We start from the raw sequence: 19,729 nt of genomic DNA, 5'->3' as shown, positions 1-19,729 counted from the left end.
TACAGATCCAGACTAACACGGCTACCCCTCTGATACTGAATTCAGAAGTGCCTTGCTTTTGTAACCATACCACCTGATATTTTCAGATCTTGTAAGATAAGCAGGTTTACATTTAGTAATTGGGTGGGAAGTCTCTCAGAAAAAGTTAAGTGCTGCAGGAGGTGTTGATTATTCACTAGGTAATGTGAGACCCTCCTGCTTACAATAGTAAACAAGTGCAGCATAGTTTTAGGATGTACCGTGCTCCTAGAGTCTAGAATGAAGTCCTTTGCTTCTATACACAGCCCATTACAGGCAATGAAAAGACTCTCACTGACTTCAACTAGCTTTGGCTGGAACTGGTTATACATGGCGTAACACCACTGTCTTCACAGGGTCCTAGTCCCACAGCAGTGGGGGGCCATGTGAGCTTGTTGCAGAGCTGCTGCTCAGGGATGGGGAACTTCCTGGTGCCCCAGCCTCCAAAATCATCCAGGCTGCACCTTCTGCATGACTATGTCTTAGCTGAGGGGTGCATGGGAATTGGGGACCCCTGCTGCAGGTGATGGGCAGCTCAGGTATTTAAAGCCATGGCCTGGAGTATGGAAAAGAAGAGAGTGAGGGATATTGAAAGAAATGGAGCCTTTTTGATAGATGCCCAGGATGCAGCAGTAGACAGAGATGCCAGCTTTCATTCTTAGTTGCCTATATCTATGGGATGTGGACCTAGCATGCATGGTTCACTGTTGCTATCGGTCACTTCATACTGGACAACTGCAATGTATTCTAATTTTGGTTCACCTGGAATGCCACCTAGAAACAACAGATGGTTTAACATTCAGTTACCCTCCTGTTAGGAAGGACAGACTGATGAGAACACATTGCTGTGGTGTTCATCACAGTATGTTGACTGTAAATGCAATTCCCAATCAACTTCTCTTTACCCTATTAGAAACATCTGCCACTTTTGTTTCTGTAATATTTTGCTTTCAGTCATAGTTTTTAAGGCCAGAAGGGACCATCCGAACATCTAGTCTGCCCTTCTGTATGTCACAGGATGCCAATACCATCCAGCACCCACACACTAAGCCAACAACCAAACTTAGACCAAAGAATTACAATCCAGCCGGAGAGTACCCTTTCTTTCTTGATCTAAATTAAATTAGTCTCCAGACTACTTCCTCCTTACCAATTTCATCGCACATTACACTGACTTACCTCTTACTGAAGCTCATATATGCACGTCGTCTACTAATATCCCATCTTCTCTTTTTTCCTCCCTGCCTTATGTGAGGTCCTCTTCTTCCTTTGCCAAGCTCTGACAAATGAATGCTCCATCCATCTCTCTGTTTTAAGTCACTCAACTGCTTTCTAATCAGTCTGATACATTATTGCTACATGACTGAGATATGCTCCCTCCACCCTTGTCCCCACTCCCTGGTGTGTTGAGTCCCTCAGTTCCAAGGGCTTGTTACTCAGGGCTGGCAGAGAAACTAGGAAACCAGCAACGGGTGGCATTACAATTAGGCCAACATTGTGACCCCCAAATATCTCTGCCTAAAACATCTCTCTTCTTCCACTCTTTTATTGCAACGAAACAAGGTTTTTAGTGTTTTTTCAGCAGAATTTTTCAAGACATTGAGGCCCTGATTAAAATGTCATTGAAATCAGTGGGATTCTTTTTATTAACTGCAATGGGATTTGGATTAGATTCCAGATGAACTTTTGCCTGCAATATGGTGAGGGATCAATTATACTTCTCCTACCACTGAGCCTTCCTGAGGCGGGGAAAGACTTGCACCTCTGGAGGGCTAACCTCTGGTGGCAATATGCCTTTCAAATGCATAATGCTTCACAGTGCTGGGAAGTGAAGGGGAGATTCCCTCACTAACACCACTTTAATTACAATAGCAAATACTTCTGCCAACAGCCAGGAGGGGTGCTATGGCTCATCATCACTTCTGACGCTACTATCCTTGTCAGAAGTGTTAATACCAAGAACCCCACCCCACCCCACCCCCTTCACAGCTGTGGATGAATATTGCAATTTAGTCCTTAATTGGGGTACTCGGTAGGATACCTGTTGCCATGTGCCTATGAATCGTGTTTTTCAGCAAAGCCTCTCTTTTCCAGAAACATCTTTGGTTCAGAATCGGTGGGTGTTAGTTGCTCACACTCCTCCCTTTCCAAAGGGTTCATAGGCTGACATGGTATTAATTACAAATGCTTGTCACTGTCTTCTGAAGTTCATAGCAATAAAGAAGTTCAGAAAGAGCAATTTGCTTTTGTACTTGACAAAGTCGCTTTGCATTTCACATGGTTTAGTCATCATGAAGCACTGACACCTCAAATCCTGTTTTGACAACTGTCAAACCCGTTTAATAAAAGCAGGCTATTGCCCTTAGCAAGACTGTCAAAACCCAAGTGTTAGCTGAAAACCTAAACTGGGACCTATGTATACAATCGACATTTGTCCCATTCTCTGCTCACCTACCACCTGAATATTATTTGTACTTTTCTTTTGGTATGGAATGTACTTCCATTTATCTGATACGCCACTCACTGTACCGCCAGGCTATCCGAAATCCTGCCTTCTCTCCCAGTGTGAGATACAAGGTACAGAGGGCATGTAAGGGATTCAGATAATGTGGAGGTTTGGATAGTCTAGCAGCGATCCCAGCCAGACTGCGAGGAGGAGGACAAGCCTTAGGCAGAGGAGAAGACACCCAGCTGCTGAGTGACTCCTGCAGCAGCACAAGGAGCAGCCACACTGTCACGGGTGAGTGAGTGAGTGGAGCACAGCAGAGACGCTTGGCCAGGACTGCAGAGAGGAGGAGAAGCCCCTGGCCGTGGGGCAGACCACCCAGCTGCTGAATGACTGCTGCCCTCTTGATTACCTAAGCTCTGGATTATTCAAGTAAAATTCATGTCCCCCCATGCTATGCAGAAAATTGGGAGTCAGACAGTATTGGATTGACAATGACTTTTTAAAAGTGAGCCAGATTCTCTTCTCGGTGGAAGATCAACTTACCCCTTGTGGAGAACTACTTATTGTAATGGAATTACTCCAGATTTATGGGTGTGTAACTGCGATCAGCCTCTAGGTCAGAAAATTGAAAAATAAATGATTTTACTCACAGTTAAATTAAAATATACAAGAAAAATAAGACAAATCACCGGACAGTTTGTTTGCATAGGGTAAAATTGTGTCAATACAAAAGGAGGCATCAGTAGGAGGTAGAGCTGAGTGGTGCAGAGGTCTGAGAACTGCCCTAATGGAGATGCAAGAGGCATTGTATGTCCATGAATTACACTGTCTCTGCTCCCAGAGTGCTACACTTGCACTAGGTGCAGCACATATGCTCGGATAGCATGATGGTGAAGATACAGCACTTCAGCACTAAGCGGGAGCAGTAATGTTGCTCAGAGAAGCACAGAGAATGCCTTTTGTGACTAACTGCCATGCAGAGTCTCCTCCTGCTTGCACACAGCAAGGGCTGGGCACAGTCTTTCCCATGCTTAGTCTATAGGACACATTAGATAGCTCATCTTCTTTGGCACAACAGCACTGGTGCTTTTGGGGATGAATAAATTGTATACATGTGAACGACAGGTAATTTCAGACATACATAGGACCTGAACCAAAACAACATCTGAGGTTACAGTTAGGGAGGAGTGACTTGATTGAGGAAGGTGGGGAAGCACTGGTCCCAATATTTGCCTATAGCCTGATCAGAACCTGAAACTACTTAGTGGTCTGGTGTGGATTGGCTCAGAACTTCAGAAACTCTATTCAGTCCAAAGGAATTCAGGAATTAAGGGGCAGAGGGAAGGGTTGATCTCTTCCTGGGGTGAGTTCCAGATTGATGGATGAGTCACTACAAAGCTCTGTCTCTTACACTTAAAAATCTTATCCTTCAGGGTGACAGTTCTGTGCTTTCACTCACAGTAGCTCATGATAGAGATGAGGACAATGGTACCTCAAGTAACTTGGGCCTGTCCCTTGTAGAGCTTGGAAAATGAGGATCTAGTCCTGAAGTTTGACCTGTTATTTTATGGGGAAACTCTGAAAAGAGCCTACATGAGTTGCATCAGCTTTTTGGTAAATTCACTGTTGGTTGCCAGCAGAGTAACACATATCCCCTCTACACAAAGTAGAGGAAGAAAGGTAAATAACTGCATCTTATATGCATGAACTTCTCTATTCAGTAGTACTTCAGTTTATTATGGAGTGGAGTGTTTCCTCACAACCAGTCTGTACACAGTGGACCAGCTCCCCTGATTCTACTGATCTGTACTTGGCAAAAAACGTGGTGTGGCTCTAAACCAACTTTCTACTTTTCTCAGCCTTGGCCAACCCAGGGGCTGATTCAGCCACTGATGTAACTTGGAAGTGCTTGTAGCTGCTGCTCTAAGTTATGGCACAGAGAACAGTCCTTCAGGGACTACAAGAGCCTACCTAGCTATGTCCAAGATGAGGCATAGAGCCAACTACACTGGTGTTATTCCACCTGGGGACTCCCCCTACATTAAAGGAATCCCTGGCTGCTGTTAGGGCAGCTGTCCATCATTACCAGAGTGGTACAAAAGGGATGGGGCCAGGATCTAGCCCTGTATTTCACTCAATGTGGAGCATATGGAATCTGAGAATGTACAGGCAGGAGATAAAGCCAAAAGCATTTCCCATGTTTAATCATTCATGATAATAAATTCACAATAAAAATGCCATGAAGGCTTTCCCTGGTACATGGTGATTTATCCTTCAACAATATTCAAAAAGTATAATTGATGGACCAGTTAGAGAACTGGAGAGTAATAAAAGTTATGTTTCTCCATGCCTTTTGTGATATAATGTACTGAGCACTTCACACATTTCATAAACTTAATTGCCATCGTACTCACACTAGTGATCATCTCTGTTACAGCTATTATTGGTTACCCTAAAATACAGCTCCTAGTGTTCCATTCCACCAAGCAAGCTATCTGACATTAAGTAACTGAGCTTTGGCAGTGCAGTTAACATGCAGAGATTAGGATACATATGAAATCTCCACTAATTGTGAAGTATTGTGTGGACTATAATAATAATCATCAGTGTTAACCTGATTTGCTGATTAATAATTTCAGGCTGGATTGTGGCAAGTCCTTATGTTGCCACACAGGGAAGGACGTAATAAGCTTTCCCCCTTTTATGGGCACCTAAAGGCTGCCCACAATCACAGCCCCTGTACTAGAGGGCCACAGGGGCTACTTCCATGCTGCTCCTCTGGGCAAAACTCACTGGAATGGAGACTAAGGGCAGAGATTAAGCAGAATCATAGTTTCATCCCTCCACTCTACATATGAGGTGGTACAGCTGGTGAAGGAAAGGGGAGTATGCTGTACACGTTAAAGAACTGGCATTAAGGAAACCACTCACATAACATGGACATGAAAGAATTAAAGCAAGCAGGTGGTGAACAGCCCAGAGTCTGAAAATTATTCATCCAACTGCTTAAAAAAAAATTCTTACAAAAAACAGCTACCTTGGATTCTGAGCAAGAGGGAAAAATGCACAGAATCACTTGCTTGAGAAACTGACCAGAACACTACAGCAAAGAGAGTAAAATAGTCAGTTACATTATCTTCTCTTGATGCTTCCTTATCTTCCCTGTTTAGATCTCTTCTTTCTTCTACAACTTCCTTTGCCTTCTTTGGACTGCACTTCTTTGACTGCCAGTGTACCCCAGAAATGAAAAAAGTCTCCCAGTGATTTTGAGGAACCCAGTCCTCAATAGCACCTGCATCTCATTACCTTTTTTTCCTTTCATCTTCTCCTGCCTAAGTGCCCATAATGTTTGCTTTCTAGAGAGGTGCAACTACTTTGCCATACGGGAGTCACAATGAGCAGTTCCCTGGCAGCCTATTCCAGGTTGGAACCTGGACTCCCCTTGGAACAAAACACTCTGTTTAACATTGATTTAAACATGTTTTTACAATATGTGTGATTGGCACAACACCAAAGCAACCTTTTTGATGATTTCCTAGCCCTTACTTACTTTCTCCAAGGGAACTTCTTTTCCCCAGCATGCCTCTCTGGGATTGGTCTTTTATGTTTGAGAGAGCTAAGTAGCTACAGGTCTAAAGTGGCCATTTTAGAATTGGCAGTCACTACTATATCTTCTCTTCCATCTGGTAAGTACCTCTTATGTGTTCCCTTTCTCATTACTAAAGACATCTACATTTTCACTTTATGATATAATCATCACTATATGAAAATAAACACCATTAGCAAAAATACAGCCTAATTCTTCCATGGCTGTGCAAACATATACTCAGAAAAATCACAATTCGCTTTTGAACAATATGCTAACTGTAAAGAGAGCCAAATGTGTAATACAGAGGCATTTGGGGGTCAGAGGAGTGGGGCCTGTGGCTCCATTACTACAAGGATTCACCAGATCCTTTCTTCCTCTGTAGGAGTTAGACATTATGCAGTACTATATTCCTGAGGCTCCATTGCTATACCACTGCCTAGAAGAAGAGGTGCTGGAACTAGGGGTGCTGCTGCACCCCCTGGCTTGAAGTGGTTTCCATCCTGTAAAGGGTTTACAGTTTGGTTCAGAGGCGCTCAGCACCCCCACTATACAAATTGTTCCAGCACCCCTGCCTATGAGGGATTCTTTCCCCTCCATTCCCCTGCAAGATTTGGGACCATGCAGAACTCCCATAGCCTTCAGTTAGTGTTTGCTTGAGTAAGAATGTCAGCTTTGGACCCTTAGAAGTATACCTTTAAACAACTGTGGTATGGCTAACCAAAATTAATGCTTATAGGTAAAAGTCTCTGCAATGTGTTCATACTCACGGGCTAGCTACTTCCCTAGGGTTTCCTTATCAAAACTTTTATGTTCATCCCTATTTTGTGCATACAAGCCATATTTCCTGTTTTATAATAAAATTTGATTTTTTTTCATTTAAAAGGAAAGTATCTAGGCTTTGAGAACCCAAATGTAACCTACTTTAAATTAGTAGAATTTAAAGAGGAAGTGTCTCCAGATCTAAATAATGTATCCCCTGTATATATTTTAAAATCTCTAGTTCATTGCTGACAGATATAAACCAATAGCTGCTCTTCTTGACAAAAAGTTTTGTGTTCCCTTTTCTAGTTTTGCAGGATAAATTAATAAAAGAAAATTATTCCCAGAACACTGCATTCATAGCCTTATGATCATTCAAATGCATACTAATATATTGTATAATAATTCTCCTGTAATTCTAAATAGGTGCCTCTGGGCATAAACAAACAGTCCTACTTAATATGTTTCTGTAATTGGTAGTAATTGCAGATTGTTCAGATGACCAATCACATTATTTCACTGTTTTCAGGCTGAATAAATAAAATAAAATGTACTTCTAAGGCATTTTACATTTATGGGGGGAGGGGGGGAAGCTGCCACATCTTGGCTTTGTTTTAAAGAATATAAGTAAGGTGCTAGAAACAGATGTTTTGCAGTATTTATATAACATGAAAATGCCAGCTTTGGTGTACCTGGCAGTCTGAATACTTTTAAGCACTGTTACGATGGCCATTGATGCTGTTGTACAAACAAAGGTGTTTTGTTAGGATAAGATTCTAGCTAAATTGAAATTGCTATAGGAAAACAAGCATGCTAATTTCAGATCTTTTCAAAACAGAGAGAAGGGAAAACAAAGAAATGTTTGCCATTAAGGGACAAAAAAATGGGATTTTAAAAATATATATTTTCAAGTATCTAAAACAGCAAGGCAAAAATGGAGAGTGAAAAACAATAACATCTAAAAAAAAATCCTCAATTGCATTCTTTTTAGTGAAGGCTCACTAGTATATTAGTGAAGTTGTGTGAAATATCTGCTATTACATTGTGACAATTAGTCTTAAATGTTTATTTCTTTTTCTCCTTATGGTACTCGCAGGGGTTATATGCATTCCTACTTCTCCTTGGCAGTTGAGAACAGGATAAGCATATTGAGGACAAATGTATTTTGGACAACTTTAAATTAATATAAACTAACTTTAAGATTAGTTTTGTTTGTTTGTTTTTTTAACAAGAAAAAGAAAATTTCAATACTATGAGTGTTATTTTAGCAGGGGAGCTTGGAGGCTAGATCACAAGCCACCACGATTAAAGGAGTCAAAATAAAAAGAAGAAAACCAAATCCTGCACATACATCAAACACCTGCTACTACAAAATAGACCTACATTTTTAACCTTTGAACTTGATCCTGCAATCAGAGCAGTGTGGGTGGATTCATCCTTAGACCCACATAACTCACCACTGACACCAGGAGACTTGCGTGGGTGCTGGGGTCTGCTCACAGAGATCTAGTTACAGGACTGTGGCTTTGAACAGCTACTCCCTCATAAAGGAGATTCGGGAAATCACTTTTAGAAAAGGTAACTACCAAGTTGTGTACCATTGAGATTTTGCTTGTAAAGAGTTTGTCTATTATTATTTGCCAGCCTTGTGCTCTTCTGGGCAGCCTGTGACCTGGCCCCATTGAAGTTGATAGAAAAATTCCCATTCACTTAAACGAAGCCAGGGATTCTCTTTTAATGTGTTTGAAAATCACCTAGCATATTACAGGCTCTCTTACAATGCACATAACAAGAACAATTCCTCTTTTAATTAAATAAAGTTGCCTGGTAATTAACTTGGGTATTACAGTATTCTGTGATGATGCACTGATTGCCTGTTGGTCCTAAAATGGCAGCAGCTACATTCAAAATCCAGAACCAACTGAATTTTAAAATGGAATAACTCATCAGAAGCCTTAATACCAGGGAGATTTCGACCATGCTACAGCAAGAGACTTAAGCAAGTGCCTAACTATAAGTATGTGGGTAGTTTCATTAATGTCAATAGACTACTCACATGCTTGAAGTTAGGCATGGGCCTAATTTTTTTTTCCTTAATCTTTTGCTTTTCATTTATTTCAGTTGATCAGTATATACATCCCCAGAAGGGATTAATTCCTCAGTGCATATCATGCTGCCTTAGAAGGAAATTGTGAGAGGAACAGCAGCATGCTAGGTCTTGCTCTTCACTCATTCTTAATACTATGACTCCTCCAGTGTGTCTCCTGGTTAACATGCAGATTTCTTAACTCACTGATGTTTTGTAGGGCACCAGTGCTTTCTAGTTGCCAGTATTTTTTTAGATCAGTCCTCATGTCTGCAATATTTTTTATCTTAGTTTTTTCATACCCTTTTCTTAGGAAAAATGATCATGTTAATAATACTTGCTGGGTGTCACTATTGAAAGAGAACTATATTATTGTATGTATGAATGTATGTATGTGTGTTTATGGTGTAAGTGTGCCATCTAAATGGGCAAAATTCATGGACTGTATAATCTCTTGATGATGATTTTCACCAGGAATAAATTTCACCCTATAGATTGCATTAGCAAACTTCTCTGCCTGAGGTCTGTATATTCTGATAATTTTTTAAAAGGAACATGGAAAGGGGGAACTAAACCTCAATGCTTTGAGGCTTCCGCCTATCTATTTTAGTTTTAAATACTGTTGTTTCAATATTTGCATACAGCAGCTGCTACATTAGCATCAAATGTGGTTCATGCTGCACTACCATGGACAATAGTATGTTCGAAGTCAGCAAATAGGCCAATAATGACTGATTTTATTGTACATGGTAATATTTTTTTTATCATCATTGCATGGAAGTAATGTTACAAAACCATAGTTTAACAGCAATGTGATATTAAAGGACATTCTGTCATTGGTGTAGCTAATTAGCTTACATCTTCCTCAGATTAGCTTGAGACACAACTCCAATGCACCAACAAGAATCGATCACTCTAATGAGAAGCTGAGCATATGAAAAGAGATCCAAGAATACCTAGTTTAAAGATGACAGGCACTATCCTAGCTTGGACTTTTGGGGGGATTCTTTCAATGTAGCAGCTTTTTTTTTTTTTGGTGGCTAGAGATATATTTCTAGGTCACAGCAATAATTGCCATAATTAACTAACCAAGCCTTCCTGAGGCCTAATAAAATGTTTTGTGATGTAGATTACAGAGTCCTGTGGTATATAATTATAGTGAACTGCCTAGATTTGTGGCAATTGTCACTTGAGCTCTTGGTTTAAAATTTTTACCTTTTGGTGCAGTTTCAGGAGGTAGACCTTAAAGAGTTTTTTGTATTGCTCCATATATATATATATATATATATATATATTTTTTTTTAAAAGCATGAACAGAGAAGAATAAACTACCAAGAGACAGGGACTACAACCACTTCTAATTTCTTTCTTACGGCAGCTGAGCAAAATGTTTATCAGAGAACTTCACAACATGCAGAGCAAAAGAACATAAAATGCAGATGAGTTTATGCTTTGATGAATTATTTAACCTATTTTTTCTCCAGTGAATGCAGCAATTTCTTTGAGAGATCACTTATCTAGCTGTTTATAGTGCATATACTGTATCCGTGCCTTTGTTATACAGTATAACTAATTGTGTTCCATATATTTTTTCTGCTATTTTACTTTCATATCCATTGCGAAGATGTTAAAATATGTGTTTGAGAGTCTTCATTAGAATCTGCTGGCAGCACTCCTCTTTCTTGACACCCATTATCAGCTTGGTGTCATCTGATTTGGCACAATAGAGTTGCTTTCATCAGATTTCAATAAGAGAAATTCAAAATTGCTCCATGCTGTGGCCCAGCTGCTGGAATTTCCCTTGTGACCCTTCCTCAATAGGCAGGGGCATTATTATTGGCATATTATTGACTAAATTTATGCATCTGATTGCTAGCAATGAATCTGATTTCCACACTTTATAAATGTTTCACTACACTTCTTGAGTGTCTGAATGATTTAGCATTGCCAGTTCTTACAATGTAGAAATAAACAATTTTAAATGACGTTTTCAGAAGTAATACATTTGACTCTAGGAAAACAACTGGAAAAATACTTCATGTTGAATCTGAATGGTAGTTGTTGTACCTAAAAGTACTTGCTTTGATAAAGCATGATTTTTGTTCTCTCTGCTTTTTGTGTAGCTAAATCTACCTAGTCACAGGGCCACAAACTTAATTCTTCCAAAATTTAGACTATGCTGCAAGCTTCTTGATAATAGAGATAAGTCTAAACTGAAACGTGTTTTCCCTTCAGATTTTGAGGAATTTGGGATCTGGATTCAGAAGTGAACATCTCAGCTTGTTTTAGAGTTGTTCACCACCACCTCAAATGTGAGATCTATATCCAGGACCAAATCTTTCAGCCCATCTTTCCTGAATAATAAAGGAAATGCAGTAATTGCTATACTGGATTGGACTGAGACAATAAGTGAATGACCTGCCCACAAGGAAAGTTCTTTCTTAATTTTGGGCAGCTGATTTTGGGTTATGGTCTGACACAATGGGTTTTATAGCCATTATAAATTTTTATCCTAGCTAAAGCAACTATGGATGTTTTCACTAAATTGTAAGCTCCATGTGCCAGGATCATAATCTTATGTTTTTGTATATCGCCTAGCACCATGGGGTCCTGGTATGTGACAGAGGCTCTTATGTGTTATGGAAATACAAATACTAAAATATAAATATGCCATATTTTTCCAAATCCTATCATAATAGCAAGAAAATGGCCATTCAAGGAATTGCTAATGTTAATAATAGTTAAAAAAATACTAAGTTTATCTAACTATGAAGTTCTGGGACTCTGAAATGAGACATCTTAGCTGAAGCCTCTGGCCTTAAAGATGAAAGGGAATTGTATTAAACATAAACAAAGTCATTCAAACAAGGACATGTTTGTGCCTAACAAAACATAGTACAAATATGTACGATTTCCTTTTCTGTGACTACCAGACAATTCATTGTGAGATATTGTCACACTGTGCTAGGTTTGATGTACATCTTTCTTGCAGTTGTAATTCTCAGTTTCTTAAATAAATAGTCCTGAGATTTCAAAGAATTCAAACAACATGTTGGTACATGTCCTAGTTGCCAAAAGTTGTTTTATTTATTTATTTATTTATTTATTTATTTATTATCATACAACAAATGAAAAAAGGTCATTGGTTTTCTAGTAAATATTCTATTGATGATAGGATCCTCTTATGATTACGTGACTGCCTGATTAAACTCTTCATACTTTACCTAGACATCTAGATTATTATGTTCCATGACAGATACTTTGTTTGTTTCATTTGACAAGTGCTGGCTATTTTGCTTCTTCTCTTGCCACTGACTGTAAAACAGATTTATCTACTTTCATTCTGCTCTGCTTTTCCCATAATGATCTAAATCTTTCATAAAATCTTATTATTTTAGTTGTGCATTTCCCGTATGTCGGTTGTGATATGGCTTCTCTTTACCAAATAGGCTTCCATATACAACAACATGGAGATATTTTGTAAAGGGTGAGACTGTGTGCATGTGTCTGTGTGCATGCTAAAATGCTTGAATGTAGACTTGGAACTGAGCCACAGTAAGGATCCAAAATTCAGGTGTCTTCAGATCAATGGTTTTCATTATAAGAATAAAATCTTATAAATTCCTATAGTTTTCTTACAGGCGTGTTGGCTAAATTCTGCCCTTGGGTATTTTTATCTATGTTTTAAGATTTATATACACACTAATAAAGGGTGCCTTTCCATAATGTCTAGGCAGTCTTGCCATAGCTTAAAAATACAACATAACTCATCTGTAGCAAACCAGACAATTCAAAAGCTCAGATTCCCTTCCCCCTCCTGTAATAACCAAGCATTACAATACACCCTCCACTCCCAATTTTCAAATGCCTGGGAAAAGAGATAAGCTTTGCAGCATGTCCTGCAGGTAATCAGATCTGATTATCTTGGAACAATGGTTGGGGAGTAAATTACAAAGCTGTGGGGCCTTCAGTGAGCACCCAAGCAATATCCCTTTCTTGTGAATACCAGTGGGGCCTCAACTTGAGTACTGTGCCATCTCAACTGTATTGGTAGGGCACCAGGGGAGATGTGATCTCTTCAGTAGATAGGACTTAAGCCATTTTGGACTTCATAGATCAAACTCAACACACTTGTACACAGAACTCCCACTGAAGCTAATGTGTGTAAGTATCTGAGAGCAGTGTTTGACCCTGTATGTTCTGGTAACACTGTTAGCTTTGGGTTAGAGTCTGCCGCCCTTACTCACCTTGAGTAGTATCTTACTCTGCAAATAACATATGCACAGTGCAAGGCGAGTAAAGTGGTGGTAGATTTTTGTCTCTAAATGAAGATCTTCCTTGGTTTTTTCTACAATCCAAATAAAAAATGAGCTTCTCTGTAGAATGTGTTGAGTTGTATTGTAGGCTCAACAATAAGTTCAGCCAAAGGGCATTTTAAAGTTATACGGCTATGGTAGAAATCATATGCAGTTACAGACTAATGGGATTTCATGCATTTTACTATACTAATATTTTCTGAGACTTCCCAAATTCTATGAAAAGTAAGTACATCTAAGTAAGATCATAAGTGTGGCTTTGCATATAAAAAATTGCCTGGTTCAGGCTAGATTTTGTTTTCATTGTAACTCAAATTATATTGAGAAATGTAAAAAGTTTAAAGGGAAAATCGGAAGAAGACAATGAAATAATTCCCCATTAAACAGTAAAATAAAAGTAGGTCCTCAAAGGCCAAATTCTGGTCCCATTGGTCTATGGTCAATGGCAAAATTGTTGTTAACTTCATTGCTATCGGGATTTAGCCCCTAGAAAGAAACTAATAGCACCAGTTCGAGTCAGGTATAATAGGTAAGCTGCTCCATACAACTCTGCTAATGCACCAGATTCAGACTAGCAACATGTTTATTGTAACTCACTGGGATCTTATTTTGCACCATAAAATCAATGGCAAATTATATGATGGCTTTGGGACATGCACAAATAAAGACTACCCCAAAAATGATGATCATTTGTATGACCCAAGCTAGGACATCAGTTCTGTTCTGGGCACTCTCATTTAGTGCAGAAAAGTGGAGAAGAAGGGTGGCTTTACACCCAGTGATGTGCTGGAGCCTGTTTGGCCCCCTAGTCCAGTTGTAGCACCCTCAGTCTCCACCTACCCTCTAACTCAAGAGACCTTACAAGCAGCCAGGATTAACTGGGTCCAGACCACCTGGGGTATTCCTACATGGGATTTTGCCTAGGACAGGGGTTGCCAGCTGTCCATTTTTCAACCGGAATGCCTGGTCTAAAAGGGACCCTGGTTGCTTCGGTCAGCACCACTGACCGGGCCTTTAAGAGTCCAGTTGGTGGCACAGTGGAGCTAAGGCAAGCTCCCTGGCTGCCATGGCTCTGTGTGGCTCCCAGAAGCAGTGGTATGTCCCCTCTACAGCTCCTACACGTAGGGGCAGCCAGGAGGCTCTGCATGCTGCGCCCCACTCCAAGCGCCAGCTCCCATTGGCCAGGAACTGCAGCCAATGGGAGCTGCAGGGGTGGTGCCTGCAGATGAGTCAGCGCACAGAGCCGCCTGGCTGTGCCGCCACATAGGAGCTGAAGGGGGGACATGCTGCGGCTTCCAGGAGCTGCTTGAGGAAAGCGCCACCTGGAGCCTGCACCCCCTCCCACACCCCAACCCCCTACCCCAGCCCTGATCCTCCTCCTACCCTCCAAACCCCTTGTTCCAAGCCCAGAGCACCCTCCTGCATCCCAAACCCCTCATCCCCAGTGCCACCTCAAAGCCCGCAGCCCCAACCAGAGCCCTCACCAGGGGCGGCTCTAGGTATTTTGTTGCCCCAAGCATGGCAGGCAGGCTGCCTTCGGCGGCTTGCCTGCGGGAGGTCCCTGGTCCAGCGGATTCGGCGGCACACCTGCAGGAGGTCCGCCAAAGCCGCGGGACCAGCGGACCCTTCGCAGGTAAGCTGCTGTAGGCAGCCTGCCTGCCGCCCTCGCGGCGACCGGCAGAGCGCCCCCTGTGGCTTGCTGCCCCAGGCACGCGCTTGCCGTGCTGGTGCCTGGAGCCACCCCTGGCCCTCACCCCCCCCCCCCACATCCCAACCCCCTGCCCCAGCCCTGATCCCCGTCCCACCTTCCAAACCCTTCAGCCCCAGTCCAGAGCCCCCTCCTGCATCTCTCATCCATGGCCCTATCCCAGAGCCTGCATCCCCAGCCAGAGCCCTCACCCTCCCTGTACCCAAAAGCTTTGCCCCAGCCCAGAACCCCTCCCACACCCTAAACCCCTCATTTCTGGCCACACCTCAGAACCTATACCCCCAGCCCAGAGCCCTCCCACACCATTACCCCCTGCCTCAGCCCAGAGCTTCCTCCCATCCTCTGAACCCCTTGGCTCCATCCCCCAGCCCAGAGCACTCTTTTACACCCCCAACCCCTCATCCCCATCCCCACCCAAGAGTCTGCACCCCCAGCCAGAGCTCTCACACACCACCGCAGCACAACTGCCTGCCCCAGCTCAGAGCCCCCTCCTGCACCCAAAATCCCTCATCCTTGGCCCCACCCCAGAGCCTGCACCTCCAGCCAAAGCCATCACCCCCTCCCACACCCCAGCCCTCTGAGCCAGCCTGGTGAAAATGAGTGAGGGTGGGGACAGCGAGCAACAGCGGGAGGGGATGGAGTGAGTGGGGGAAGGGCCTCTGAGAAGGGGAGGGGTAGGGGTTCGGCCTTGGAGGAGGGGCAGGGGAAGGGTATTTGGTTTTGTGTGGGTAGAAAGTTGGCAACCCCTAATCCCATGTGGCTGGATCCACTGGCTTTATGCCTCTTTACACCATCAGAATTTGGGTGAAAGAATTATGAAAAGAAATTGCAGCCTTAGCATTTCAGCCCATAGGTGCAGGGTAATGTTCAAACCCACAGCACAACGTAATTTCTCGGGGAGGAAAAATATTTGTAGAGGTTTGTCTGTTGGAGCAGTTCATTATAAGCTGTGAGATGTTTTGTTTTAAAAACTTTTAAAATTACATTTGATTTATAACTCTTCATTTACTTAAATGCATAGCAAGTATTTAAAAATTCGTACCCCTGACCCAAGTAGTTAGCCAATGTTTGGGGGTTGTTTCCATTAGCAGAAACTGATGATGGAATCACATTCCTTTGATGCAATCCTGTTTATTGTGTGCACTCTTTGTAAAATCCTGTTTCTTTGAACACAGTAGGAGTCAAATAGCAGGAAACAGTTTCTTTACTTGCCATTCAAAGACACTTTCTAACCAACACTCTATCCAAAAGCCCTCTGACTAAGCTTTTTGGGCTAGATTCATAAGGAGATGCTCCAGCCCTGGAGCACCCATGTTAAAAATAGTGGGTGCTTAGCACCCACTGGCAGCCCTGCAAATCAGCTCCTTCCCCTCCCTCCCAGCACCTCCTACCCACCACGATCAGCTGTTTAGTGGCATGCAAGAGGCACTGGGGGCGGGAAGGAGAGAAGTGAGGGCAGGGTGCACTCAGGGCAGGGGGTGGAGTGGGTGTGGGAAGAGGCGGGATGAGGATAGGTGCTTGGGGGAAGGGGCAGAGTGGGGGCGGGGCCTGGGGTTGAGCATGGGATTGAGCACCCCCCTGGCAATTTAGAAAGACAGCACTTCTGAGAGGCTGTAAGTGTTACAACACTCAGCATTGGGGTGCCTAATTTTTAGGTACCCTGATGTCTAGCAGAATTCACAACTTTGAGGTAAGCTGCGCACCCAGGTTCCCTATACAATCCAGGGGTATAGTTAAGTGCCTAAAACTGGGATTAACAAAAGCCAGCATGCTGAGTGGGGAGCTGCCTAAGCGAGGAGTGTAGCCTAAACTTAGTCCCTGACAGGGAGCTAGGTGCTTCTCATCACTTAGGATTTACAAGTATGGACCCTCTCCTGGAGTTAGGCTTGGAAGGCAGTGTCAACTTGTCCTGCAGTGGCTCAAGAGTGGGAGTCCCAGCTGCAGGGCAGACTTAAGTATCAGGGCACACGCTCCAAACTGGTTCTGAGTTCTATACTTAGATTTCACCAACCAAGTATCAAGTGTAAATGACTCAGGCACTATAACAGCCTGACCATGGGGTCACAGACAGTTCCCTTGGGTACTCCCTTGGGAGCTTAGGCAAGCTCCACTCCACTCCACCCCACCTAGGTAAGCTTGCCTTTGTGACAGATAGTCCCTTACACTAAAAATCACAACAATATTCGGGTTACTCCCAATGCCAAAGGACTAGTCGTTTACCCCAGGTCAATTACATTTTAGAGCTTACACCAAAGAGAGTGCTTGCAGCTAATGCTATAATAAACTATCTAATGATTTATTAACTAAGAAGAAGAAATGAGTTATTTACAAAATTAAAGCAGATAAAGAAACGGGCATGAATGAGTTCTAGTCTTAAGTTTTAAAAGGTGATAGAAACTGCTGCAATATGCAAGTTCTATAGGTCCTTTAGGGTTAACCCAGGCTGAGAAGCTGGGGATCCCTTGCTTATGCTTACAAATCTTGCCCTCCCAAAATCTGGCATTGGCCACTGTCAGAAGACAGGCTACTGGGCTAGAGGGACCATTGGTCTGACCCAGTATGGCCATTGTTATGTTCTTATAATCCAAGAAGTATAGAGATACAGTGTCTTCTTGTTAGGGCTTCTTGTTGAGTGATGTAGTTATACCGATGTAAGCCCCTGTGTAGACAGCACTATGTCGAGGGGAAAGCGTCTCCCGCCAACATAACTATCACCTCTCGGGGAGGTGGCTTAACTATGCCAATGGGAGAGCTCTCTCCCATCAGCATAGAGAGTCTTCATTAAAGTGCTACAGTGGTGCATTTTAAGTGTTTTAAGTGTAGACTTGCCCTTAAGGATTTTTATTCCCTGCCCCGCAGAGTTCAAGCTGATAGGGTGAGTTCATGCACACACCTCCTTTCCATGTGGGCGGAGGGTGGGGAGGAATGCAGTTAACAAAGTCTTTGTTCTTTAATGTTTCTCAATGGCTCATTTGGTTTCCATGGGCCTTCTTGATGGGGAGGGCTTAACACCTTCTGTATGAAGCCAGCATTTTACATGAATGAATGCTTCCTTCCTGTTTGACTCTCTATATATACCTATATATGGCGTACAGATGTTAAGGGAGATTAGTACATGCAGCATCCTACAAGCATTTCATAAAGTCCAAACACACTCTTACAAACTTAACATCTATTTAAAAAATGATACACAGGAGACCCTGACTAATTCACTTCTGTATGGGTCAGCGTTGAATTGAGGCCCGGGGCATTGGCCTGAGCTGGTCTACCAGCATCACACACGGGGCAGGAGGTATTTTGGGTTAGGGTCTCTCTTACTGAAGCTGTTCTCCTTTGTGTAAAAATACTTAAATAGTCACTGGGCCAGAGAGAGCATGAAAGTGGTTCCATAGCCCAATGGTAACTCCCTCTTGGAAGAGGGGGAGACCCAGGCAGGGCTGGTTTTAGGGGCAGGCGAGCAGAGCAGTTGCCCTGGATGCCTTCTTCCTGGGGGAGCTGCGCCCCCCCCTGCCAGTTTTATGCTCCACTCTGATTGGCCAGCTCTATTTGTACTTTGTTGATTGGCTGGGTATTTTTTGTGTTCAGCTGTTGAGGTGTGGATGGGTTGGCTGGCAAACTGGCTCGGGCCACTCCTGGACTCAGGTTCCAGTCCCTTGCTCCAATGAATATTTAATTGTTTATATAAAATGGAACAAGTCCAATAGGAAAATTTGAGAGAGACCAAGCTCAGAATACTCCATAGCTAACGAATGTATTCCATGAGGGAACGTAATCATTTCTGACATCTGTTCTGAATGACAGGTGGCTTTTATGCCCACCAGCTTCTATGAATTTTCACCCAAACCCCAGCAATGCAAAGAAAGGTACTGCTTTCTCAAACATGTATGCTGCAAAGAAAGTTAGTGATCTCTATTTTTTTCACACATTCTTTCCTGTCAACCATCTAATAGGCTACCAAATTACACTTTTTGGTAGATATCCTATAGAACAGCTACCGATATGTTTGTACACAGCCTGCTTGTGGCTTATGCATTCCACTAAAGCTGTGCTCAGCATAACCACATACGGTACCCTGAGAAACTAAGGGGACCTGTCATGTTAGACAGGAGTCATTTATTATCCCAGTCACTATAGCCTCTTATTGGCATTAAATGCAAAAGAAACAGGGGGAAAAAAAGCAATTTGTTTGTGCAACCGTTTTAATATATTGGCTGCTATGTGCTATTTAAGCAACTACAGAGAGCATATTTCTTTCTATCAAAGGGTCCCAGGCTCAGTTGAAGTGACCTGAACAAGAATGATGGCTCTATTATTTCATCCTCCTTAAAAGAAATCAAGGAAGTCAATACAAGTAGTGAAGTTTCTAGCAAGTAAGGATTGACAGAAGTAACCATATGCTGCTTGATCTTGTATTCCTTCCTTGTGTGTAGACCCATTGTTTAAGGTGATTTGTGTTTGGTGTAAAAGCTGACTGGAAGGGTCAGGCCCATGGCTGATATAGGGGATTGTACCCCAATAAAACATATCTCTTTATCCAAAGCATCTCTTTATCCAAGTCCTTGTGGCTTATATCACAGCATTCCCATGCCAACAAGTATACTATAATATTGATACACAGTTTATTTTATAGGGCTTGATCTGTAGCACTTAGCAGCTCTTGTGAAGTGTTGAATGGCCTCAGCTCCCATTGATTTCAATAGGAGTGGAGGACAGCAACTCAGAGAATCTAGCCAATTGTTTTTATTGAAAACATTGCTGATTTCTGCCCCTTGTACCATACCATTCTCAATACTGCTAATTAATC

General features: G+C 42.4%; 1 long non-coding RNA gene across 7 annotated transcripts in view; it reads left to right on the top strand.

The window, feature by feature from the left end:
- The first annotated feature begins 5,903 nt into the window (after positions 1-5,903).
- The window catches only part of LOC120408672, a 118,212-nt gene continuing 104,386 nt past the window's right edge, over positions 5,904-19,729 (top strand). For 4 of the 7 annotated variants that reach the window (XR_005600862.1, XR_005600863.1, XR_005600856.1 and 1 more), the window contains exon 1: positions 5,904-6,153. This is a non-coding gene — a long non-coding RNA (uncharacterized LOC120408672). Of the gene's footprint in view, positions 6,154-8,253; positions 8,394-19,187; positions 19,296-19,729 lie in introns of those variants that run through there. The other 3 variants (XR_005600858.1, XR_005600857.1, XR_005600860.1) reach the window with 3 other exon arrangements.

Source organism: Mauremys reevesii, linkage group 6 (genome assembly GCF_016161935.1).
Source record: "Mauremys reevesii isolate NIE-2019 linkage group 6, ASM1616193v1, whole genome shotgun sequence".
NCBI classification, from domain to species: Eukaryota; Metazoa; Chordata; order Testudines; family Geoemydidae; genus Mauremys; species Mauremys reevesii.
The sequence above is the reverse complement of the archived record's forward strand: the minus strand, read 5'-3'. Positions and strand labels throughout refer to the sequence as shown.